The following is a 23,593-nucleotide window of genomic DNA, read 5'->3' as shown; positions in this document are numbered from 1 at the left end:
AAATCAAATAGCTTCACAATTAATTTGATCTGTAGTTCCAAGGGACAAAAAATTCTAGTTCTTTGCAGGTGACTCAGTGAAGGAAAGGCTGAAGTTCAGGTAGAGTTGATTGTCATACGTTATTTTGATCCTCTCCAATCTGAGTTTTGTTGAAGGAAACGTAATAGATTAAAAATTCCTGCTGAGTGACAGATATGCAGACTTAAGAGAACTGCTTTTTATCTATGTTTAGGCCTGATCCTACACCCTTGAAGGCAATGGGAATTTTGCCATTAAATTCAGTAAGCACAGGACCAAAAGACCTTTGTAAACAGACCGAAGCTGTTACGGTTCTTGAATAAATTACAGTTGCTTTCCAGACTTGAACTTCCATCAATTTCTTTTGTAGCCGTCTAGGGGATGGATCCAAACATTAGAAAGTGGTTCTCAGAGAAGCAGTACCCGTCTTCCCACTGTTACCCCTGCTGCTTTCAAGACATATTCTGTTTTGTTAAATATGTATTTGTGAAGTTTCATACCAAGATTATTTCACCTGCAGTAGCATGACTAACGTGACTAGGGTTGCCAACTTTCTAACTGCACAAAACTGAACACCCCTTCCCGGAGGTCCCACCCCTGCCCTGCCCCGACCATTCTCTGAGGCTCCACCCCCTTCTTTCAGCCCCCCTCCTTCCATTGCTCACTATCCCCATCCTTCACTGGGCTGAGGCAGGGGGTTGGGGTACGGGAGGTGATGAGGGCTCCAGCTGGGGGTGTGGGCTCTGGTGGGGCTGCGGATGAGGGGTTTGGTGTGCAGGGGGGGCTCCGGGCTCAGGCGAAGGGGTTTGGAGTGCAGGAACAGGCTCCGGACTGGGGCAGGGGGTTGGGGTGCAGGAGAGGGTGCAGGGTGCAGGCTCCGGGACAGAGTTTGGGTGCAGGAGGGGGTTTTGACCTGGGGCAGAGAGTTGGGGTGCACGTGGGAGTGCAGGTTGTGGGGAGGGAGTTAGGGTGCGGGAGGGGGTTCTGAACTGGGGCAGAGGGTAGGGTGCACGGTGGTGGTGTGAGGTCTGGGGGGGAGTTAGGGTGCAGGAGGGAGCTCAGGGATGGGCAGGGGGTTGGGGTGCGGGGTCTGGGAAGGAGTTCTGACCTGGGGCAGGGGGTTGAGGTACAGGTGGGGGTGCAGGGTCTGGGAAGGAGTTAGGGTGCGGGCGGGGGTTCTGACCAGGGTAGGGGGTTTGGGGTGCGGGCTCTGACTGGGCAGCATTTACCTCAGGCAGCTTCTGGTCGGTGGCACAGTGCAGCTAAGACAGGCTCCCTGCCTGCCCTGGCTCCGGGCTGCTCCCAGAAGCGGTTGGCATGTCCGGCTCCGAGGCGGAGGCATGGCCAGGTGGCTCTGCAAGTTGCAAGTGCCTTTGCCCACAGGCGCCGCCCTCGCAGCTCCCATTAGCCACAGTTCCCGGCCAGTGGGAGCTGCGGAGCTGGTGCTGGGGCCGGGACAACACACAGAGCTTGCCTGTTCATCCCTGCTGCGCCTAGGGGCCGGACACGCTCGCCGCTTCTGGGAGCAGTGTAGAGCCAGGACAGCAGGGAGCCTGCTGTAGCCCTGCTTTGCCATGAATTGGACTTCTAACAGCCCGTCAGCAGTGCTGACCGGCGCCACCAGGGTCCCTCTTTGACCGAGCGTTCCAGTTGAAACCGGATGCCTGGCAACCCTAGTGACAGCACATATCTTACTTTCCCAGGGACCACTGTTCCCTCTAAGCTGTGTGCGTGTGTGTGCGCACACAGATGCTAAACCCTGCACACACGGCAAAACACCATGCACACAAAAATTTGCACAGAAGCACAACTATTTGCACAGAAGAAATTTTTTGCGCACACGGCCTATCAAAAATTAGAGGGAACATTGCCAGGGACTAATTCTAATTTGTGATTCTAGATCTGACCTTAACATTTTTGATACGCAGGCATGACAGTTTTTGAACCCCAACTTCCAAATGTAACTGGAGGGACTGCATCTACAGCTGCAGACTTTCTTATCCCCAGGGCCTAGCTCTTATCCAATATGATTGCACCTCTATGCACAGAGTTGCTTCTGAGATTTCAGAGTTAATGTGTGATTGTGGGAGTATCTCCAAATTTAGCTGACTCATTTATTTAAAATGTAATCAACTCAGGGGTATTCAGCTTGGCACCCGCCCAACTGTTTGTGCTGGGGTCTTTGCAAATTTGACACCTGAAGAAGAACTCTGTGTAAGCTCAAAAGCTTCTCTCTTTCAGCAACAAAAGTTGATTCAATAAAAGATATTCTCTCACCCACTTTGTCTCTCCACTATTTGGAAAAGGTTTTTAAGGGCCAAGTGTCCAAATAAGGATGGTAGGCCCCACTATCCAGTAAAGGGACTGCATCTACAGCTGCAGACTTTCTTATCCCCAGAGCCTAGCTTTTTTAGTGATATGTTCATTAGAGAAAGAGAATATAGAACTTGTGTGCAAACATAAGAGTGAAATTTTTGCAGCTCTTGAATACTTAGCATGTAATCTTGACTTACAGTTGACTTTGATAAACATTTAACTGAATGTGAAACCTCTGATGTGGCAAGAAGGTCCCACCCCCACCCCCACCTGTGGTTGTACTCCTGTAAACTGCTTCGAGTGCCAATAATTGGAACAGCAGAAAACTACTATTTTCTGACTGAAAATTGCTTTTGGTTATTTGTTTTATGCTTTCAGAAACAATTTCAGATATTATAAACACTTGTTCCCTGGCAGGTTGGGTAACTGGGAATATGCCAAACAGGAAAAAAAAAAAAAGCAATATATAAGATCATTAGTTTCACATGGAGCTTCAAACACGGCAGCTCTTATTAACAATTATTTCATTTACAGAACTGGAAATTGGCAATCCAGGCTCAGTGCTGCTGCTTGATTTGTGGGAAACAGTGTAAACACAGTACATGTTTATAGTACACAGGTAGAAAGCACTGCTGTTGAAAAACCGCTTATTGTGCTTTGGGTGATACTAGTGTTTGTTTTAACAATTTTTCATAATTTATTTAAGATCTATATGTACAGGAAAAATCTGAGAGAGACACAAAACCACTAACACGCATACAGTAAATTCTAGGTAATTTTAGTTTACATTTAAACCTCAAAATGTTTACCTGAGGTTTTAACTCTATATCAAAGTTAAGAGATGTTTGGATTCAGGATTCTGTTTTGTATATAATTCTGAATTTTATTCAGGAACAATATTTTTATTATTGTCAAAGTGTAAAGAAACCTGCTGTTTTAAAGTTAAATTAAATAGCGTAAATTGTTTCTATATTAAATAATATCCACAGAGACTTCTTATGTGGCTGTATTCTCAAAGCACAAAAGTTCTCACTGTTCTGTACCTCAGCTGGCATTCCTTAAGAATTCATGATGCCTTTGTATTCTCAGTAAATATACTGAGAATGAAACTTGAAACGTTGAAACTTTGAGTTGTTAAATTCCTGTTTCTGCCATTTTTCCCACTATTAATCTAACACACACTAAAAAATGTACATTGTTTTTTGAGACTACCCTAACTGGCTAAATGTCAAAAAAATGAGCCCATCATGATAACTTGCATCTGAATTATGTTTTTAAACCTGGGTCAACTAATGTTGGTTAAGTACGAGAATAGCCAGGGGCCATCCGTGAGTTCTCTGATGTAAACATTTAAAACAAGTTGTATAATGTAGTTAGCCCCTTAACAGCTTTGGTAGATTGGATTTTTTGTTAGGAAAAAAAAACATTTGCTCTTTATGTACTATGATGTACTCTGTCTTGTCAACTTTGTGCCGACTTGCACTATTATTGCTATAAGAGGTAACTTTAACAAGAAGCTGCAAAAACAGGAACATCATTTGTAAAGGATTATTTGCCTTTTCAGATGTGTGTGCCTCCCCACACTGCCAGTGAAAAAAGCAAAAGTAAATATAGCTTTCCTACTCTTGACCTGTATTTATTTTCCAGTTTCTGCTTCCCGACCTGCAGCATCACTTATGGCGCAGAGCTCCAGAACCTATTTAATGTAGCTTCAGAATGCAGTGGATGGAAAATAATGTGCCTCAGCTACCTTTGCCTCTGTCAATTACAGAATTAATGCCCAAGGGCTCCTTTAAGAAACTTAATCACAGTTTTTCTGGGGAAGGAGACAGAAATCTTCATGTAATCTGTTTATCTAAAGAGAAGAATATTCAAACATGTAAATGGAGAGGATTTAAGCCAGTATAATGTTCAGAAATGCACACAGTGCCATACTTTTTAAAAAGTGACTTCCCCTCCTTTCTCCCACAGCTCATTCTCTAGTCTGGATTTTATTTTAATTTTTGATATGCCTTTATGAAAATAGAGTAAATCAGTTTACTACAAAATAAACTTAAAAAACATGAAGGCATCTTAGGGCTCTGTTCTATGAGCATTTATTTCTTTAACCTTGTGCCTGTTCAGGAGCTGGAAGTTAAACTTATTTCTGTTTGCAGAATGGAGGCCTTACATTGTGAACTTTCTTTTCTTCTCACTGTGTTAGGGTCCCATTTAAAGACATGAAAATTGGATGTATAGTCTGCTCACTTACCTTCCAGAACACTCTTAGTAGAAAACAAATGTAGCAGTTGATCTAAGTATATATCAAGTTGTTAGTTGCTCTTACTACTTAAAAATATAAAGTGAGCTTTACTGTTTACATTCACCCTAGTTTCATTAAACCTTTTTCTGAAGACAACTAGCAGTACTGCATTATGTGATTTCGTTGCAATGAGTACAAATATTTTTAGTTCCAGATGATCAGGAATAGAGAGTCCTTAAACTGAATGGAATATTTGGTACTTGGGTACAGTGTATTGATTTGAAGAGAAACATGGGGAATTAAGTGATTACAGAGAAAGTTCTCTTTTAAAAAGCTATATGAAAAGCAACCATTTAATATTGCAAAAGATTATGTGAATGTTTTATTTTGTATTGAGTCACATGAGTTTTCACCTGCTCGCTCGCTTTTGGTTTGAATGAGAAGACAGGCCCACCTGAAATAGTTGATTGTCTCACCTGGTTTTGTGTGGAAGCCATAAATTGGTTCAGGTTTCCTGGAAGGTTTTGTAAACCTTAAGCAGATTTTCAGTAAACTTGGCTGAGTTTCCAGTGTGTAACTAAACCTGGCAGCATGTCAGTTTTGCATGTTTTTTGGGTTTTGCTACAGTCTTTTTATTTATTTTATTAATTTTTATAGCTCTTTTATTTTTATAGACGCATTGTTGGATTTACCAAACCTTTAAAAACCCCCAAATACTTAAACTGAATAGTAGATGAAAAGACAAATAATAATTCAGGAGACTAAATCAGTTTTTGTAGTCTGTTAATTTCCTAGCCACAGGAAGAGCTCAAGTGTCATCTTCTAACCCATCAATAATATTCCATGTAGGGATTGCTAAGTAAAGTTAAGTAAGGTTTGTAGGCTGAAGTTTGTTGTTAAAGCAGTGGAAAAGGAGATGCAGTAGAACACCAGAGTTCTGGACACCAGAGTTACAAGCTGACTGGTCAACTACACACAGCAGAGATGGGGGGTGGGGGAGGGGGGGAAAGGAAATATAGTAGAGTATTAAAAGTAAATTTAAAAAAAAAATGGAAAGTTTTAAAAAAAAGATGTGACAAGGTAAGGAACTGTTTTTGTGCTTGTTTCATTTAAATTAAGATGGTTAAAAACAACATTTTTCTTCTGCATAGTAAAGTTTCAAAGCTGTATTAAGTCAGTGTTCAGTTGTAAACTTTTAAGAGAACAACCATAATATTTTGTTCAGAATTAAAAACATTGCAGAATTATGAATAACCTCCATTTCCGAGGTGTTCGTATTTGTGAGGTTCTACTATACATATTTTAATCTCGAGCTATGAATGTGAGCTTTCAGTGTTTGCACTGCTGCTATGGTCTAAGATTGGCAAATATTGTTGGATTGTGGCAGTAATTTGTTATGGGTTTTCAGTCTGTTTTGAGATAAATTGATTAGCATGTCTATACAAATGTGCCATGTTTTATCAAGGCAAACCGAGCCATACATCTCAATATTTTGGACACCCGCAGTTGTTGTTGTTGTAGGATGTAAATTTTGCACTGCTTGTCATGCCGTTTGCTTTGATATTAGTGACCACTTATTAACAAAACTCTAACGTGTTGTAATCGTCTCCAACTCTAGCATTGCACTTTAAAATATTAGGTATTCATGAATGCATGTGAAAAAGAACTGTAGCTGAAGAGGAGTGTTTTTGCTCATCATGCGTTGAAACTAATTTGGGCCTTATTCGTTTCATGGATTGCATGAAATGCAGAGGAAATCTGAACTAGGGTTCTAATCAGTTTTGATTGCACCCATTTTCTCTCCTTTTCCCCTGTTGGGGGGAAAAAAATAAAATGACAAATTACCATGAATTTTTTTGGGTAATAGTGAAGTAAGGAGGTGTGTTATCAAGAAAGCAGAGAAGAGGCTGGTTGAAGTGTGTCTCAGTCATGTAAGCAATGGCTAATGCCACAAGAATAGTTAACATAGTAGAAAACACTAGGGAGATGTGTAAAATGGGAATTTTTCTTATTGCAATTGAGAACAGGATCAGTTTCTCTATTGGGGAAACATCCAGGGCTAATTCAAAACCAGATTTGGGGGATGAACATGTCTTATTCTTATTAAAAAAAAAAAAACAAAAACCAACCTTGAAAAACATTCTGTACCAAAGTAAAAAATTATTAAAGCCAAAGCAAATAATTTAATCAGTTTTAGCAGGAGGACTCAAGAATGCAATTCTGAGTAGCAAAAAAATCTCATTTTTCACATTTTTGTAATGGAAATTTTCTGTTCCCCTTAGATTATCCTAAATATGCAGTTTCATTAAATGTACAAAAACACAGTTAAACTCAGAAGTAATATGCTTAAAATATGTTCAAGAAATCGCTGCCCATAGTTTCAGCCCAGCCTCTTCTTACAATATAGGTTGTGTTTTGATTGTTATTGGCATTCTTCCTAACAGAATGAAATCAGATCATGCTGATTTAGCAAGTGCTACATTTTTGTTTTTAGTTGGCAGTTGAAATTATAAAAATTGTTATCCTTTTTGTGGTTTGGTCCTTTAAGTCTCTACAATAGCATCCAGCCAGAATTACATTAAACATAATCAATTCCTTCATTGATTATAAATCAGTTAGAATTCTTAACTCTTTTTGTAATCAGAGTAGGTCTACTACATTTCTTTCAAGACATGGGCAGTCTCCAGGATGTCCTGAAAAACAGATGATGAATAAAACACTGCCAATGAACAGAAAGCTGTCCTTTATTGAACTTAAATCTGACCTTCCAGATCATAGAAGACCAGTCTGGGAATTTTTTAATCCACAACAGATTTCCAACATTATACTATTTTCCACTAATTTTTCCATGAAAGCATATGATGTATTTGTGCATATGTGCTTCTTTAAGTATTTCTAGGAAGTATTTCAGATTGTCCCCCCACCAAAAAAAATCTGCTTCATGGAGAATTTAGTGCTTTCCCTCCTTTTACCTTTAGGATCCTCTTCAAGGAGCCCAGTACTGCTGTTCTCTCTAGGAGTAGAAGCTGCTCGTAGCAGAAATTAATCAGCTGTGAGGATGCATTCCATCTGCAGGTTCTTCAGAAGGCTCAGTGCTGGAATCAACTCCCAAACTTCCTGTAAAGAACCCAGTAATCCAATTTTTCACCACTGACAGGTTACTGGTACTTGGCCTTACTCCACTGATTTGTTTCAAGTTTTGTTCTTTTTCAATAGAAAAGGTCCAAAGGGTTTGTGCCTTTATTGGCTACCTACATTGCTCTGCCTTTGTTTATACTACAACTATCTTTATTTGGTGCATTTCATAGATTAGGTAGCAATAGACACATGTCAACTGGGCAACTGCACAAGTGACACCTAAAGCATCACTCATTTCTGGTTCCTTAACACAGCCAGATGAACAAAAAAGCTTGCTAGGGAACAATAATACCTAATGGTGAATCATGTACCTCAGAACCACAACACTATTAATCCTGTACCAAAACTTTGTTTAAACTGGTTTTGCCCTTCTTAGATGGAGAACAGGAGGGAAAAAAAACCACCTTTCCCTAATTTGATACATTTTTATGGTTGTATTGTTACTGGAAAAAATGGCTCATTTATAAAAGCAACAGTTCTGTCTCTACTTAGTCCTAATATTGTTCCTTGTCTTGTAAATTTCAGGATAATCATAATTTTTTATTTGTTCTATATAGTCTTGTTTTCTACTGGGGCTTTGATAGTCTTGATATCGTTGGTGGAAGGAGATGTAGTTCATGGGGATGGGTTGTACAAAAAGAAAAACTAATTTTGCTGCTTGTCAATATAGTTATTGTTGTCAACATGGTTGTAGTAAATTTTCTAGAATATAGTCAACCTAAGATGCATGGGTTAAGTAGGCTAGTAAGGTGTAAACAGTTCAATTTTCCTTTTTTGTGTGTAGCCCTACCGGTAAAGATAATTTGTCCGCTTAAACATTTTTAAAATTATTGCCTTGTCTACACTAGAAAGTTTTAATGCTTTAACTATGCTGGCATAGTTAAAACAATACAGTCCTAGTGTGATAGCAGTTAAACCAATATTGCATATTCCTGTATGGAAAGAGGAATAATTTATACAAATTTATAACCAGTATAACTATTATGGTTTAAAAAAATCCAAACCAAATAGTTATACTGGTAAAACTTTTAAATGTAGGCCTAGCCAAACAAAGGAATAGAAAGGAGGTACCCAAGGATAATAGTGCTGAGATTTTGAGATATATAAATAATTACACACAAAATTATGTTAAAAGAACTTTATTACGGTTGCAAAGTCAAGCACTCAAAAGTTAGGAAAAGTCAGAATTCAGGTTGCCCGTGTAATTTTTATTTATCCCCCTTGTCCATATTAATTACGATACAGTCTTTAATTACATGATTTTGTACTCCCCCCACCATCTCATTCAGTAGACAAGGTAGACTTACTCTGGGGGATGAATCAGGATTGTATAGTGAAGGAGACTTGTTTGTAGGACCCCTGCTTTATTTGTGGCAAAAGTTGGAAGGTACATAGTGAATGAGGCAGGGGACTGCAGGATGATCTCATGGTTATGTAGCTGGATACTGTCCTGGGGAATTGGATTCTATCCCTGCTTTGCCATAGTATTCCTTTGTGATGCTAAGCAAAACATTGAAGCCATACTTTTCATACGTGGTCTATACTTGTGCATTCTTCATTTTCTGGGTGCCTGACTTGAGACCCTGGAGTCTGATTTGCAGAAGTGCCGAGCATTCACAGCTGCACCTGCAATCAATTAGAGCTGTGCTTTAAAACATAGGAAGTATTATATAATAGACTCTGAAAGATCAGGTTTTGGGTGTCTCAAATTGGACACCCAAAATTAGTGGATACTTTGGCCTTAATTTCTCTGTGCCTCAGTTCTCCATCTGTAAAATAGGAATAATATCCCTTCATTTTAGAGAAGCCTTGTGAAAATAAATTAATTTATTTCTTAAGCACTTGGATATGATAGTGGTAGTCATAGGGGCCTTGAGGAAATTTAATAATTCTGCCTTCATTGCAGGGTTTGAAGTGTGTGCAATACATATGGCCTTGGGCCCCTCCTTGAACAACGAGGAGAAAACAAAATATTAAACAGCTGCTAATTAAGTGAGCACCACCCATTCTGTGCACTGAATGAGACAGGCGTCCCTTGGGAAAAATAGGATGTGATCATGTAAGTAAAGACTATATCATAATGCATACACAGAAGGGGGCCAAATTAAGTTTACACAAAAAGCTTTAATTCTGACATTACTTACCTAGTGCGTGCTTGACTTTGTAAAGTTAATAATGTTTTTTTAAATGTAACTTTCTGCATATAATTTCCTAGGTTTTAAAAAAAGGAAACTGAAAAAACAGAAATTCATAATATTGACACCCCCATGAGCCATTGTCAGATATGGAACCTTTAGACTGCATAGATTTCTGCTGCTTGAGATCACAGAATAACTGATAGCAGTAGGAGGTTGATGTCCTCTATGTGGAACAGCACTAGTGGGTGAGGGACACTTTGCCAGTGGGTTTCACAGATATTTAATGACAGCAGAGGAATGACAATGTGACAGGTATGGCAATTTTCTGCAGTATATTGAACAGACCTTATTGCATTAAGTTTATTAGCAGTTCAGTGTGTTAATAATGCAAATAATTACGTATTATTATGGGATTTTATGTAATTTCTCTGGAGGGGGGGGGAGAAACATGACTAATATAAGCCCTCTGAAGTGTTCTGAGCTTCAGAGTACTCTTTTAAACAATGTGCCAGACAAGAATAAACTTTTAGTTGAGTGGGTTTCATAGGAAATACTTGGGAGGAGAGGAATACATATACCCATCTCTGCACCCAACCTTTTGAAGCTACACCCTCAGGAGAAACCCATTGTCTGCTAATTTCCTATTCCCAGGGTCCCAAGCTCAAAGGCTCAAACTGCATAAAGGAATGACTCTCAGATTCATGGGCATTCTTGTTCTGAGCAAAAAAAAGGTGTTAGGAATTTAAAACCCCTGTGTGGGAATTTGAAGGACTGATTCCTACCAGAGCCCTTGCTGGGGTTGAGGTGATATCTGGTAAGCCTATTAGTATGCATAGGCTGTTATTGTTTTTAATATGTTTTCTCTGTAATGCCTTCACCTTAAGAATACATGTACTTGCCTAGGAAGAACTGTGTGTGGCACCTTATACGTGTGGCAATTTATAGCAGTGTTCTTCATTGTAAGGCCCACGAGCAGTGGTGGATCCCATCGACCCTAAGTGCAGCTCCCTGTCAACTGCAATCTCTGATGGTGCAGCAGGGGCTGCCACTAAGGCAGGCTTCCTGACTGCCCCGGCCCCACGCTGCTGGGGAAGCAGCCAGCATGCCTCTGCAGCCCCGTGAGGTGTGGGGAGCAGAGGTCTCCGTGCGCTGCTCCTGCCTGCAAGCATTGCCCCCACAGCTCCTGTTGGCCGGAAACAGGGAACTGTGGCCAAAGGCAGTTGTGGGGGCAGTGCCTGCAGAGAGGGTAGCGCGCACAGCCACGTGCACCCCCAGGGGCTTCAGGGACATGTTGGTCCCTTCCAGGAGTGGCGTGGGGCCGTGGCTGCCCAAAGTAAGTGCCACCCCTTGAATGGGCAGGCTCTGAATAGCTCTGCAGCATTAAGTCCAGGAGTAGCATGAGTACAGCAGGCCCAGCTATGCTGGACCAGCATTTCTCTTCCACCACGCAACCTGCAGCCTCCTGGGGCCAGCCCCCCATACCCTCTCCTGCACCCCAAGCCTCTGCCCTAGCCCTGAGGCTCCTCCCAGAGCCAGCCAAAGAAAAGAGAAAGGTATGTGCTTTGGAAGATGAAAACCAAAAGTTTCAAGAAAAAGTGGACTGATGAGTTTTTCTTTGTGCTTAATGAAACATGCATGAAGCCTGTTTCTTTAATTTGTCAGCAGACATGTTCCGCTTTTAAGCGCAGCAATTTAGAATGCCATTACACAACAGCACATGCAAATTTCAGTGAAAATTACCCACCTGGAAGTAACCTAAGAAAAAGTAAAATTGAAGAACTTGCTGCTTCACTAAAAGGCCAGCAAAAAATAATACAGAGATCGAGGTCTGTTGCAGAATGTTTGACAGAGGCATCTTTTGAAATCGCGTGGATTTTAGCAAGACATAAAAAGGCATTTACTGACGCAGAGATTGTTAAAGAGTGTTTTCTGGCTTCTGCGGAAATCCTGTGTGCTGATTCCAATAACAAAAATGCAATCCTAAACACTTCAATTACAATTCATTTGTACAAGTGTTGGGAGAATTGAGGGTGGAATTTGAGTCTCAATTCAAAGACGTAATGGAATACAAGGAGTTTTTAAATTTAATTGAGAACCCTTCCATGTATCAGTGACATCTCTCTTACCAGTTATCACAGACATTTGTTTTGACCGTGCTAAACTGGAGAGTGAAATTGTGGAACTTCAGACAAATGACATCATGAAGTCTGAACTTAAGACAGGTGTTTATCATTTCTGGAACACGGTCCCTGATACACAATACCCATCTCTGAAACGTGCAAAAAATGCTGTCATTTTTTGTCAGTACATATACCTGCAGATCCACATTTTCAGCAGTGAATGTTGTGAAAAGAAAACAGAGGAACAAATTGACCAATGAACATTTGGACTACCTTACTAGGATTGCAATGACAGATTACAAATACTGCATGAACAAAGTCAAGGAGGAACAGGCACACTTTCGCTCATCCAGTTTTTAAAGTAAATTTTGCATTATTCTGCTCTCTAAAAGCTTACTCGCATAGGTGCCTGTTTAATTCCATATATTTTCCTGGTTATTATTTTATAAAAGGAGTATCATTTTAGTTACATAAGTGGCTCTGTAACATTACATCATTAAGGAGTAATAAGCAATGTGTTAATTTAGTAGTTGATGTGGCTCTCACACTGAAGGTTTTTTGCCAAAGTGGCCCCCACTTCAAAAATAGGGAAGAACACTGATTTGGCCAATTTGGGACAGCACAAAGCACATATGATAAATAAAGTGTGTGTGTGTGTGTGTGTGTGTGTGTGTGTGTGGTAGCTCCCTTTGATGGACACCCAGTTAGCAGTAAAATCCCTCTTTGTAGCTGTTCTCTGCTTGCTTTACCTGTAAAGGGTTAACAAAGTTCCTCAGGTAAAGGAAAAGGAGTGGGCACCTGACCAAAAGAGCCAATGGGAGGCTAGAACTTTTTAAAATGGAAAACAAACTTTCCCTTTGGCTGTTGTTCTCTGGAGAAGGAGACATGGAGCAGCAATGCTATAAGCAGGAATGCTATGTAAGGCTTGAACCAGGTATGAAAATTCATCTTCCATACCTAGAAGAAATAATTGGACAGAATGTGTAAATAGACACGATCAGGTTTATTTCTTTATTTTGGCTTGTGGATCTCCTCTGTGCTAACCCCAGATGCTTTTGTTTGCTTGTAACCTTTAAGTTGAACCCCCAAGAAAGCTATTTTGGGTGCTTAATTTTTTGGAATTGCTCTTTTAAAATCTAGCAAAAGCCTAAATTCTAGATGTATTTTGTTCCTTTTTGTTTTTAATAAAATTTACCTTTTTTAAGAACAGGATTGGATTTTTGGTGTCCTAAGATGTTTGTGCATATGCTGTTTGATTAGCTGGTGGCAACAGCTAATTTCCTTTGTTTTCTTTCTCAGATCTTCCCTGGGGGAGGAGGGTGTGTGTGAAAGGGCTTGAGGGTACCCCACAGGGAGGAATTCCCAAGTGCTCCTTCCTGGGTTGCATTTGGGTGGTGGCAGCATTTACCAAACCAAGGTCAGAAAAAAGCTGTAACCTGGGGAGTTTAATACCAGCCTGGAGTGGCCAGTATTAATTTTTAGAATCCTTGCGGGCCCCCGCTTTCTGCACTTGAAGCGACAGAGTGGGGATTCGGCCTTGACAACACATCTCTGCCACAAACGCTCCCTCCCTGCCAAATTTCAAGACCCTGCTCCAAAGCATGGGGCTCTAGAGCTTCTCAAAGAAAAGGTTACCTGAATGTTTTAATATGGGCTAACAAACATTTTTTCCTAGTCTCATTCTCAGGAACGGCTGAACAGGGTTGGCTGAATTTTTGTTCAAAACATACAGCTTGGGGCATACATCTAGCAGGGAAATTTTTCAGTCCAGATGGTTATATTGGAAGGATTTGGGGTGAGCTTCTGCTTTGTGTGACGTGACCATGTCTTGTTTGTTAAGTTTAGGCTTTAGTTTGTGTGTTATGATTTTACTTTACATACAACCCTTTGTTTCCAACATTTCTTCTTGCTGTCATTTGGATCTCTGTTAATTGTGAAATAAACTTAAACTTGCTTTCTCTATAAACAAATCTGAGTGCTGTGTGAGAAGCGAAGCTGTGTTCTGTGGTGTAACTGGTAAGCTGTGGTGTGCTCTTCCTTTGGGAACAGAGGATCTGGGAATTCTGTAAATGTCCAGTGAAGCAGGGGCTGGGTACTGCAGAGAGGTACTCTGAGAACACGGGGCTACATCGTGTCTATTGTTAACTTGTGACGAGAAAGTGGGGCCTGCCGGAGGCCTGGAACATAGCGCTTGTGTTGCCAGAGGCTGGTGGTATTTGGGAGCTGACCCACAGCGGACACAGATAAGGCTTCTTCACGTTAAGGGCAGGTGGTAGCGAGGTACCTCACAATCCTGGGTCCCTCCAGAAAACATCACATCCGTCTTACCCAGGGTGAATAAAAATCAATGATTTATTTTAATCAGATTTTTAAAATTTAAATCAGATTTTTTTTTATAAAATGCTTTTTGAGGAAAAACCTATCTAAAGATAGTTTTAATTAAGATACATTATAGCTCAGATATCTCATCATGGAATAGGGATTATAAATTCTAATTCTATAGTATGAGACAATATATTCATGTAATGTTTAAGAAAAGTTTTGTAAATGAGTTCCAATAGTTCATGGATTAGGGACCCAATCTTATGGGGTTCCACAGGCTTCTGTATAGATTATTTACCTATCTATCCTTTATTATTTATTCTATCTACCCAGTGGGACTCAGTGCTCAGTCTAGAAGATACCATCAGAGATGCTTAGTTTTGCAGTTCTTAAACTGTGGATTTGTGTCTCCAGAGATAACACGCTTGTTAACAGCAAAAATGTTTTAAATAAATAAAAAATATAGAGAGGTGAGAAATAACAGACCTCAACTCTATTGTTCCTCTGCAAATTTGTGTACACAGAGTCAATCCCTTACCTCTCTCTAAAAGTGCAAAGTTTCAAAAAGTTAAATGAATAGAAGATTGTTGGGGGCGGAATAGGAGAAGGAGAAGAAGTCTGGAGATAAATGTGAGAAGGGAGGGACATATGCTTTTTTGTTAAAATATTATGTGTTTGCTGTTGAAGAAAAAAATCCAGAATACTTAACATTGTTGTTTTAGTTAAATAAAACGATTTAATCCTCTGTCTGGTGATATTCTCCTCCTTATACAGCATGGCAAGAAAATCCTCCAAATATTAATGATTAACCTGTTGAATTGGAGATAGTTCACCTCCCAATGACTTCATAAATATCTGCTTCAATTACCTTTGGTAAATGGAATAACCAAACAATTATTCATTTTCTGATATAGCTGTAAAACTAATCTGAAAAGTTTTCAAAATAAATCACTGTTTAAAAATGTGTAGTGTGTATCTTCTAAAACCTATCTCCGAGTTGTGAAGAATATGTATTAAGGTTATAACAACCAACAAGAAGGCACTTTTATGTAGAAAACCAGGATTAAATCGAGTCTTCCTGACTAGTGATTTAAATCATGAACAAACTATTCGGCTGGAAATGCACTCTCCCTGCAGAGCAGGGAATTGCTGGCTCAGAAGACCTCCCCTTAAGCCATGAGGTTTGAGTATGGCTAAAACTGCCCTGGAGTGGTTTGTGCCTACATAATTGAGTGCAGGATATACTGTATATTAAGAAGTTATGTGGATTTTCTGCATTCCATTTATCGTCAAAAACTCATGACAGGCTGACCAGGCTTTCTAGATGGAAAATATTGGACATTGCTCCATCTGGAATCCAGCTCTGGAGCTGGCAAGGGGTGGCCACTAGGAAGTGATGCTGGGCACTCGGCTGCAGTAACCACATCATACTGAGTGGTGTGTGGTATCTGCCCAGGGAGTTCAGCAAGGGCCTGCTTCCAGATTACACACATGGTAGAGCACTGACCTAAAATTGCCCTCAATATATTTTACTGACAGTTTTCTACTTTCATCCTGCAACTTCCCCTATCATTAGTTACAGATACTAAAATAAGTTTATATACAGTTGCTACTCCAGGTTTTGAAACATTAAATTTAATCTAAAAAGAAAGTGTACTTGTGGCACCCTAGAGACTAACAAATTTGTTAGTCTCTAAGGTGCCAATTTGTTAGACTCTAAGGTGCCACAAGTCCTCCTTTTCTTTTTACGAATACAGACTAACACGGCTGCTACTCTGAAATCTAAATTTAATCTCTGTCTCTGAGAGCATGCCTACCAAACTGCATTTGAACAAGTAGTTAAGATGACTGTAGTTGCTTTCATGATGGAATTTTGTTCCCATGTTTCCTGTTCATTTTTTTTAAAGTATACCAGAAGAAAATTGCTGCCAGATCAAAAGACTTGCAGCTATTAAGTCATATTGGCATTTGTGAGTTGTACTCTTTGTGCATTAATCGGATTCATTTTCTGAAATGGTTCTAATTTGCTCCAAATCTCTGCTTTAAAAATATTGTATAATTCAAATTTGAAAGTACTAATATTTTAACCAAATGCATTTTATATATGGTAACTTGTTAAACTAATGATAATGAAATGCACAGCAAATTGAAATCAACCCCATAATCTCAAATAAGGTTCATTTGTCACCATTCCAATCCAGTGAGTTGGAATTTAATGGCACAATTAACTTTACTTTCTGTAGACAACTAAATGTGCTGTCACTCTTGCATATATGTGCAGGGCTTGAAGTTCCTATTATTTAGATCCCCCTGAGGCAAGTACTTTCTGTAAAGGGCAGGTAGTTTGAAAAAGCACATGCCTCATGGGGCACATAAAATCTGTGTGACATTCCTGACATTCTTCAACTTGATTTAAAAAAAAAAAACTACATCACCAAAGGATTATGATGATCTTTCTTTTAAAAATTAAAATAAATGCTGTACCTGTTCCTCACCATCACTGTTTTTTTGGGAGGTGGGGTAAAGTAGGGAGGGCACAAGTGGCATTAATACAGTACAATTAATTGGTTTGCTTTTATAATTTTATAAAAAAGCATTGTTTTTTGTTTTGCTTTTTAACCCCCACCTCCAACCACACACACACTCACAATAACCCTAAATCTTGATTGCTTGATCCCTTGACATACGTTACCTCTCAACCTTAAAGGCCCAAATCTGGGTGAAAGACATTTCTGTATTCATAACACAGCAAATTTATAAACCAGTAAACAAATCTTCAGGAGAGGCATCCAGATGTGGAAGTACTGGTAGACATCTGAGAGAAAAGGAAGCAATATAAGTTTAATCATAAAACTCAAGGACTAAAACCCTGCTTTCTGAAAACCTTTCTGCATTGTGTAGACCATGAGGGTTATGTTTGCTTACGTTAATTAAAAATGTTTTGAAATGAAAGTAAGGAGCAGTCCTTTAGACCTAAAGTTTAGGCTTCATATTAACTAAGGTTAAGTTTGTTAGCATGACTGAATAAGAGGTATTAATAGAAGTGACTCAAGGCGTAAGCTTGGGTCATGTAGTACATGTGTTTTTGTTTTAGCAAGAGTTGTAGGGGAAGTTTTCAGTGTTTTTGGAATATTTATTTTTAAATTTTGTATCTAAATTAAAGGTTACACTTGCCTTCAAATACATGGCTGCGGTATCCTGGAGCATCTATTGTAGTGATGCTTCCATGTATATCTAACATGGCTTGACCACTGTTCTATAGCTTATGGGAGGAGAGCACTCCATGCTGTGCCCTAACTAGCTGAATACAGTGGAATCAAGCTTGTCAGAATCCCTCTCACCAAGAAGAAAGGGTCAAAACTGAGAAGGAAAAAACATAGCCCTGTTATTGCCTAAAATAAGCTGCTTAATCAGTAAGAACATGGGCATGTTAGTCTCATTATACAATCATAGCATTGCAGGACTGGAAGGGACCTCAAGAGATTATCCTGTCCAGTCCACTTCACTGAGGCAGGACCAAGTAAACCTAGACCATCCCTGACAGGTGTTTTTCACCTGTTCTTAACAACCTTCAGTGATGGGGATTCCACAACTTCTCTTGGAAGCCTATTCAAGAACTTAAATGCCCTTATGGTTAGAAAGCCACCCCCTGGAATGACATAAGTTATACCGACTTAAGCACTGGTGTGGACAGCACTATATCGATGGGAGAGCTGCTCTTGCAGATGCAGATGCCCCTGCCCACGTCAGGAATCGGCAATAGTGCTGTATGTGTAAGGAGAGGGTGGGGTTTCTGGAACTCACTGAAGAGAGTAACACAGCCACATTTGGCATCATGACTTGTCAAGCCCTATTCACACTGCTGCCTTCTGTTGGAGCCTTTGTGTGTCTTGCTCTTCACGTGTTCAACCAGGAGAGCACTGCTTATTTATGGCTCTCAGCTGGGTTATCAGCAACAGTTATCTGGGGCCAGCTGACAGCTGTGCCTCTCTGTGTATAGCTTGCTCCAGTTACTCAGCCAGCACAATTTGTGTCTGGGACAGCACACTCCCTACTATGTGCCTGTGTTGCATGCTCTGCATACAGTAGTTATTAGCATGACTGTGCGCCTTTGACATGGGGCTCCACCTGCATTTATATGTTGTGCCCTGCTCTGTCATTGGCTTGGTGTTCAACCTCCAGTGCTGTGTGTAACTTGCTTGGCATGCTTTTAATGCTTAAGGAAAGTTTGAGGACCACTGTATTTTTAGTTTTGGATGCAAGCCAAGGGTCTTGGCAGGACAAACTTGGTAAAGAAACTTAGCGCCTCCCAGTTTTCTTTTGGCAGATATATGTTTAAGCCCAGGTCTACACTACCACTTACTTAGGTACAATTTATGTCACTCAGGGGTGTGAATAAGCCACCCCCTGGAATGACATATGTTATACCGACTTAAGCACCGGTGTGGACAGCACTATATCGGTGGGAGAGCTTCTCCTGCCAAAATAGCTACTGCTTCTTGCAGAGGTGGTTTTATTATGCTGATGGGAGAGTGCTCTCCTGTTGGCATAAAGCGTCTTCTCTTTATGCCAAGGCATAAAGGCGACTTCTTTTAAAGATTACCTCAGCACCTGAGATGTACCAAAGCACCATGTCCTGGATCTTGGAGAATCTGGGTGGGCTACAAGTTGTTGCTGCATCTCTCCATATTGTAATCTTATAACCAGCTCTTTGTAATTGTTGCTTGCAATTCTGGTGTTCTGTTGAGTTGGGGGGAACAAAATGAAGAAAAATGCAATGAGAGAGTGAAATGTTCTATAACATTTGCTAAAGACAAAAAAGCCTCTTCAAGAGAACACGGCACATGCTATATCTAGCTGAATGGGTTTCGCTATGTAGGATACATACTTTGTGTTAACTGGACCCAAGAAAAATGAAGGCAATTGTACAAATAGAAAGATCACATCTGCCCCAAACAAGGGTCTCGGCAGAGATTATGTGCATGTTTACATACCTAAGACCTGGTCTATGCTACAGAGTTTTGGCAACAGAAGTTGTCTTTTGTCACCATAGGTTTGCACATGTCCACATCTAAATTTGATGTAAGCCGACAAAACCCAGCCTTTCTGTTGTCCGAATAACACTCTTCCACAAAGGACACAAGTCCTCAGTTGACATACTTCCACTGGCACAATGCCAGTGTGGACAATGCATTACCTGTGTCTGTTAAAACAGTCCTCCAGCAACAGTAGAGCAGTGCCCCTGTCCCCACTACAGTGACTGCTCCAGTCACAATTTTGAACTACAGTGTCCAGGAGTCACAGCGACAAGAAGCTCCCCAAGACCCACTGCATCTTTTGGAAGTATTTCTTAGCAGACAGGCATGGCTCAACACAGTCATTCCTAATTGTCCCAGCACCACAGAAAGAAAGACATGAGACTGGGAATGTGGTTTAACTAAGATGCAGCTTTACTAATGCACCTGGGAAGCTATCTGACAATAACTCATGTGCAGATCATCCTTCCACAATCCCTACCATGTGGGGAGGGATGCCTTCAGTCCTCCCTGCACATTTCCAACCCCTTAACATTGCCCAGCACTGTTGTTGGCTTCCCAACAGCCCTTTTCTCATATGAAGGTAGAGGGAATGGGGAAAAGGGGTGGTTCCTTACTATATCAGACATTAGAATCCCATCCCTTCCCCACCTTCTTTATGCGGGGGGCCTTCCCTTAATCTTGCTTCCTGTTCGTCCAGGAATCGGGACATTTATTAAGCACGTACCTCTGCCTAGTTCTGACAATATGAAAATGTTTACAGTCCTAACCTACCCATCAAATCTCTGGGCTGCTGAGAGGAAGGGGGGAAACTCTCCAACCCAGCCCAGTCTGATGGTGAAGAAAAAATTCCCTGCCAGCCCCAGAAAGTAACTGGCATTTTGTCTGTAGTAAGACCAAGAAACTTGGCCCTACTCTAATCCCAAGGGAGTGGGCTGATGGTGTTGGGGCCAGGCATGATTCATTACTCCTGGGTGCAGCCTGGGAAGGGGAGTATAAACCTTCCTCTCAGCTGTCCAGGAGCCGATGAGCTTCCACCACACCCTTTAATCCAATAAATCAACCACCATACTAGCAGGCACACAGTTACTGCGAGGTTGCTGCCCTCTCAAGCCCATGAGGATGTTGCACACTCAAAAAGGGGTGAGATGAGAATCCTTTAAAAGGGGCTCCAAGGTGTGTTTCCCTTGCTGGCTCAGACAAAAACTCTCCCACTGCTGAGGCTTTGGGGGATGTGATGGGGAGCATTTGTCACAGTTTAGTGCCCCCTTTCAATGTGAAGCTTGAGCACAGTACAGAATGGAAATGGGAATAAACATCTGGGAACTAAAAATAAAAAGGTTGGATTGGGGTCAGTCCAGTGGCATGGGCTTTCCAAGCACTGACCAAACCACAACAGAGCTATGCTCAGATTGAAAAAGACAGGCTGCCGGTTGTTTTGGTTGTTAGCTATTTAATAAATGTGTGTGTGAGCAATAATAGGTGGAGGAGAGAAAGAGAGACTATAAACATGATAGTCACATTACACAAACCATTTTGAAAACACTGCCTGGACTTCAGAAAATGATTAAGAAATTGCTTCAGATTTGGAAATGGAATGGTATTAGTTTTTCCACTGTGTACATTTACATGCTCCCTTAGAAAATATATTAAATATCTCATCAATGTTTTAAAGTGACCTTTGAAATTAGACTCAATGTTTGCCTGTTGAGGAATTCTTTGTGAGGAGAAAGTTTGGCTGATTGGCAAGAGGGTATTATAATTTCAAGTACCTAAATTGTTTTGAATTTCTTTCAACTGCCTTCAATAATTAAATCAAAGCATGTTTATATAATCCCACATTTTAAATTCATAATTGTATGTCTGATTTTTTTTTTTGCTGCCTTCAGACAAAGATTATAAATTTTACACATGATGTCCTAGAAGCTGGGTTAGAGGGCATGATTTGGAGATCTAAAATAACTTTGAAAAAAATCCATTATATATATTTTAGATCTGCAATTACATAAACTGTACAAACCATGAAAATAAATGAAACAAACAAATATATTGATTAGGTTTAAGGTTGCTAATATGGAGGATGAACCAGAGAATACAAAAAAGACCTGCTTTTAAAACAAACTGTGTACCAAGTAAACAGATGTCTTACGGAAGCAGCCACTTGGCATTCTAATGGCCTGATCCTGCAATCTGGTCTGTGTTGGTGAACTTTTTATCAAAGTCAGTGGAACTATGTGTGGGTACAGTGGCACACCTAATTTGAGCAGCTTAAAGGATCAGGGCCTCCTTAGATTTTAAGAATCTTGGGAGTAGGGTTGTGTTTCTACTTTGTTGAATAGAATGCCAGGCATATTATCAATGCTCAACAAATGAATATATTATTCAAAGAAAGATAAGTGCAAAGGACTTTGGGCATGGGGGAGACAAGGGAGGAAAAAAGGCTACAAGTAGTGTTCCACTGAAAAATGAACACAAAACTGTGAGTAATAATACATTGCATGTAGTGTCATTTCGACCAAGCATTATCACTACCTATTGTTAAACAAAGAAACAAATGTCTGTTGGTTCAAGAGACAAGCTTCCTATCTTCTCAGAACTCTTCTTCAGCTTCAGCAAGGGAAACCTAAAGACAACTGTATTCAAGAAATCCACTGATCACCACACATACTTCCACATATCCAGCAGCCACTCCAGGCACACCAAAAAATCTGTTATCTACAGCCAAGCACTCAGCTACCACAGAATATGCTCCAAGGAGAAAATCTGGGATACATACCTTAAAACACTTACAACTGCCTTCACCCAAACAAAGACGCTCCATCAGAAGTAGATTGCATCATGGAATGGGCCACCCAAATACCCCAAGAAAACTTGCTTCAATACAAAAAATGAATCCCCACTGTCCACACACGCCTAGTTGTCACCTACCACTCCACACTGGAACCCGTCTAGGGTATCATCAAACAGTAACAACCAATACTTGATGGGGATCACATCCTGAAAAAAAATCTTTCCTGAAACTCCTCTTCTGGCCTTCAAACAACCCCCCAACCTCACCATGCTCATCATCGGAAACAAGCTTCCCACAGAGCAGGATACACCAACTCAAAGTAGTACCAAACCCTGCCAGAACAACATATGCAAAGCCTGCAGGCATATCTCCACTGCTATGATGATCAATACTTTTCACAGCACACTTTTCAAGATCCATGGGTCCTACACATGCCTATCACAACATGTGGTGTATCTCATCCAGTCAACAAATGTCCCAGCAACAACTATGTGGGTGAAACCAGACATTCACTATGCTCACAAATGAACACACACAGAAAAATGATAAAAACACAGAAACACCTATCACCTGCGGATGGACACTTTTCGCAAAGTGATCACTTCACATCTGATCTATCAGTCCTTATCCTCAAAGGAAACCTGCACATCACTGTTGAAAGATGAGCCTGGGAGCTTAAATTTGTAACTCTGGTAGACACTAAAAATCACGGTTTCAATAGAAGCACTGGTTTTATGGCTCACAACAACAATCTGTAACCTGCTAACTCTCCTTTTTCCTATGACTACAGAGGTATTAATTGCCTACCTCATTTTAAGTGGTTTCTTGCAACAAGTTAACTCCTTATGGTTAGCAATCAGTCCCACCTTGTATGTAGCTGTGACACTGTGAATACCTTTTCCAGACTAGAAGAAGAGCTTTGTGAAGGTTGAAAGCTTGTCTCTTTCACCAACAGAAGTTGGTCCAGTAAAATATATTACCTCACCCACCTTGTCCTGGGGCCAACACAGCTGCAATAATACTGTGAGTAAAAACAACGAAGTTAAAACACAACTTAGAAACAGTTGTGCTTATATGGTAAGTCATGTATTGTATGTTCTTTATTTTTCTTTCCCCACTGTTTTCTAAAGAACAAAGTGTATTTTTATGAGTTTGGGAGAATTTTTTAAAGAAATATTGGTGCTGATAGCCTGTGATAACCTTTAAAAAAAAATATCCACTCCTCCTCTATGTTCTTTGATCTATGCTCTCTTTAACAAATCACTCTTCCTGGGAGTGACTGCACAGCTGTTGTAGGTGTTTCTTGATGGATCAGATGATAGTGGATTCAGAGGAGAGTATTATACCATTACTTTTGCCATTTTCCTCTCTACTGTGAATGTTGCTATCCTGTGATCTTAGAACGTAACTTTATCCCTGTTCTTACTTTATAGTGGCATTGCTGCTGCTTTCATCTTGACAACTTTTTTGTG

At 40.4% G+C, this 23,593-nt stretch overlaps 1 protein-coding gene across 2 annotated transcripts in view; it reads left to right on the top strand.

Annotated features, from left to right (window-relative positions):
* The window catches only part of PRKD1 (protein kinase D1), a 278,692-nt gene that overhangs the window by 43,532 nt on the left and 211,567 nt on the right, over positions 1-23,593 (top strand). The gene's annotated exons all lie outside the window — the stretch shown is intronic.

Source organism: Natator depressus, chromosome 6, assembly GCF_965152275.1.
Source record: "Natator depressus isolate rNatDep1 chromosome 6, rNatDep2.hap1, whole genome shotgun sequence".
Lineage (NCBI taxonomy): Eukaryota > Metazoa > Chordata > Testudines > Cheloniidae > Natator > Natator depressus.
The sequence above is the reverse complement of the archived record's forward strand: the minus strand, read 5'-3'. Positions and strand labels throughout refer to the sequence as shown.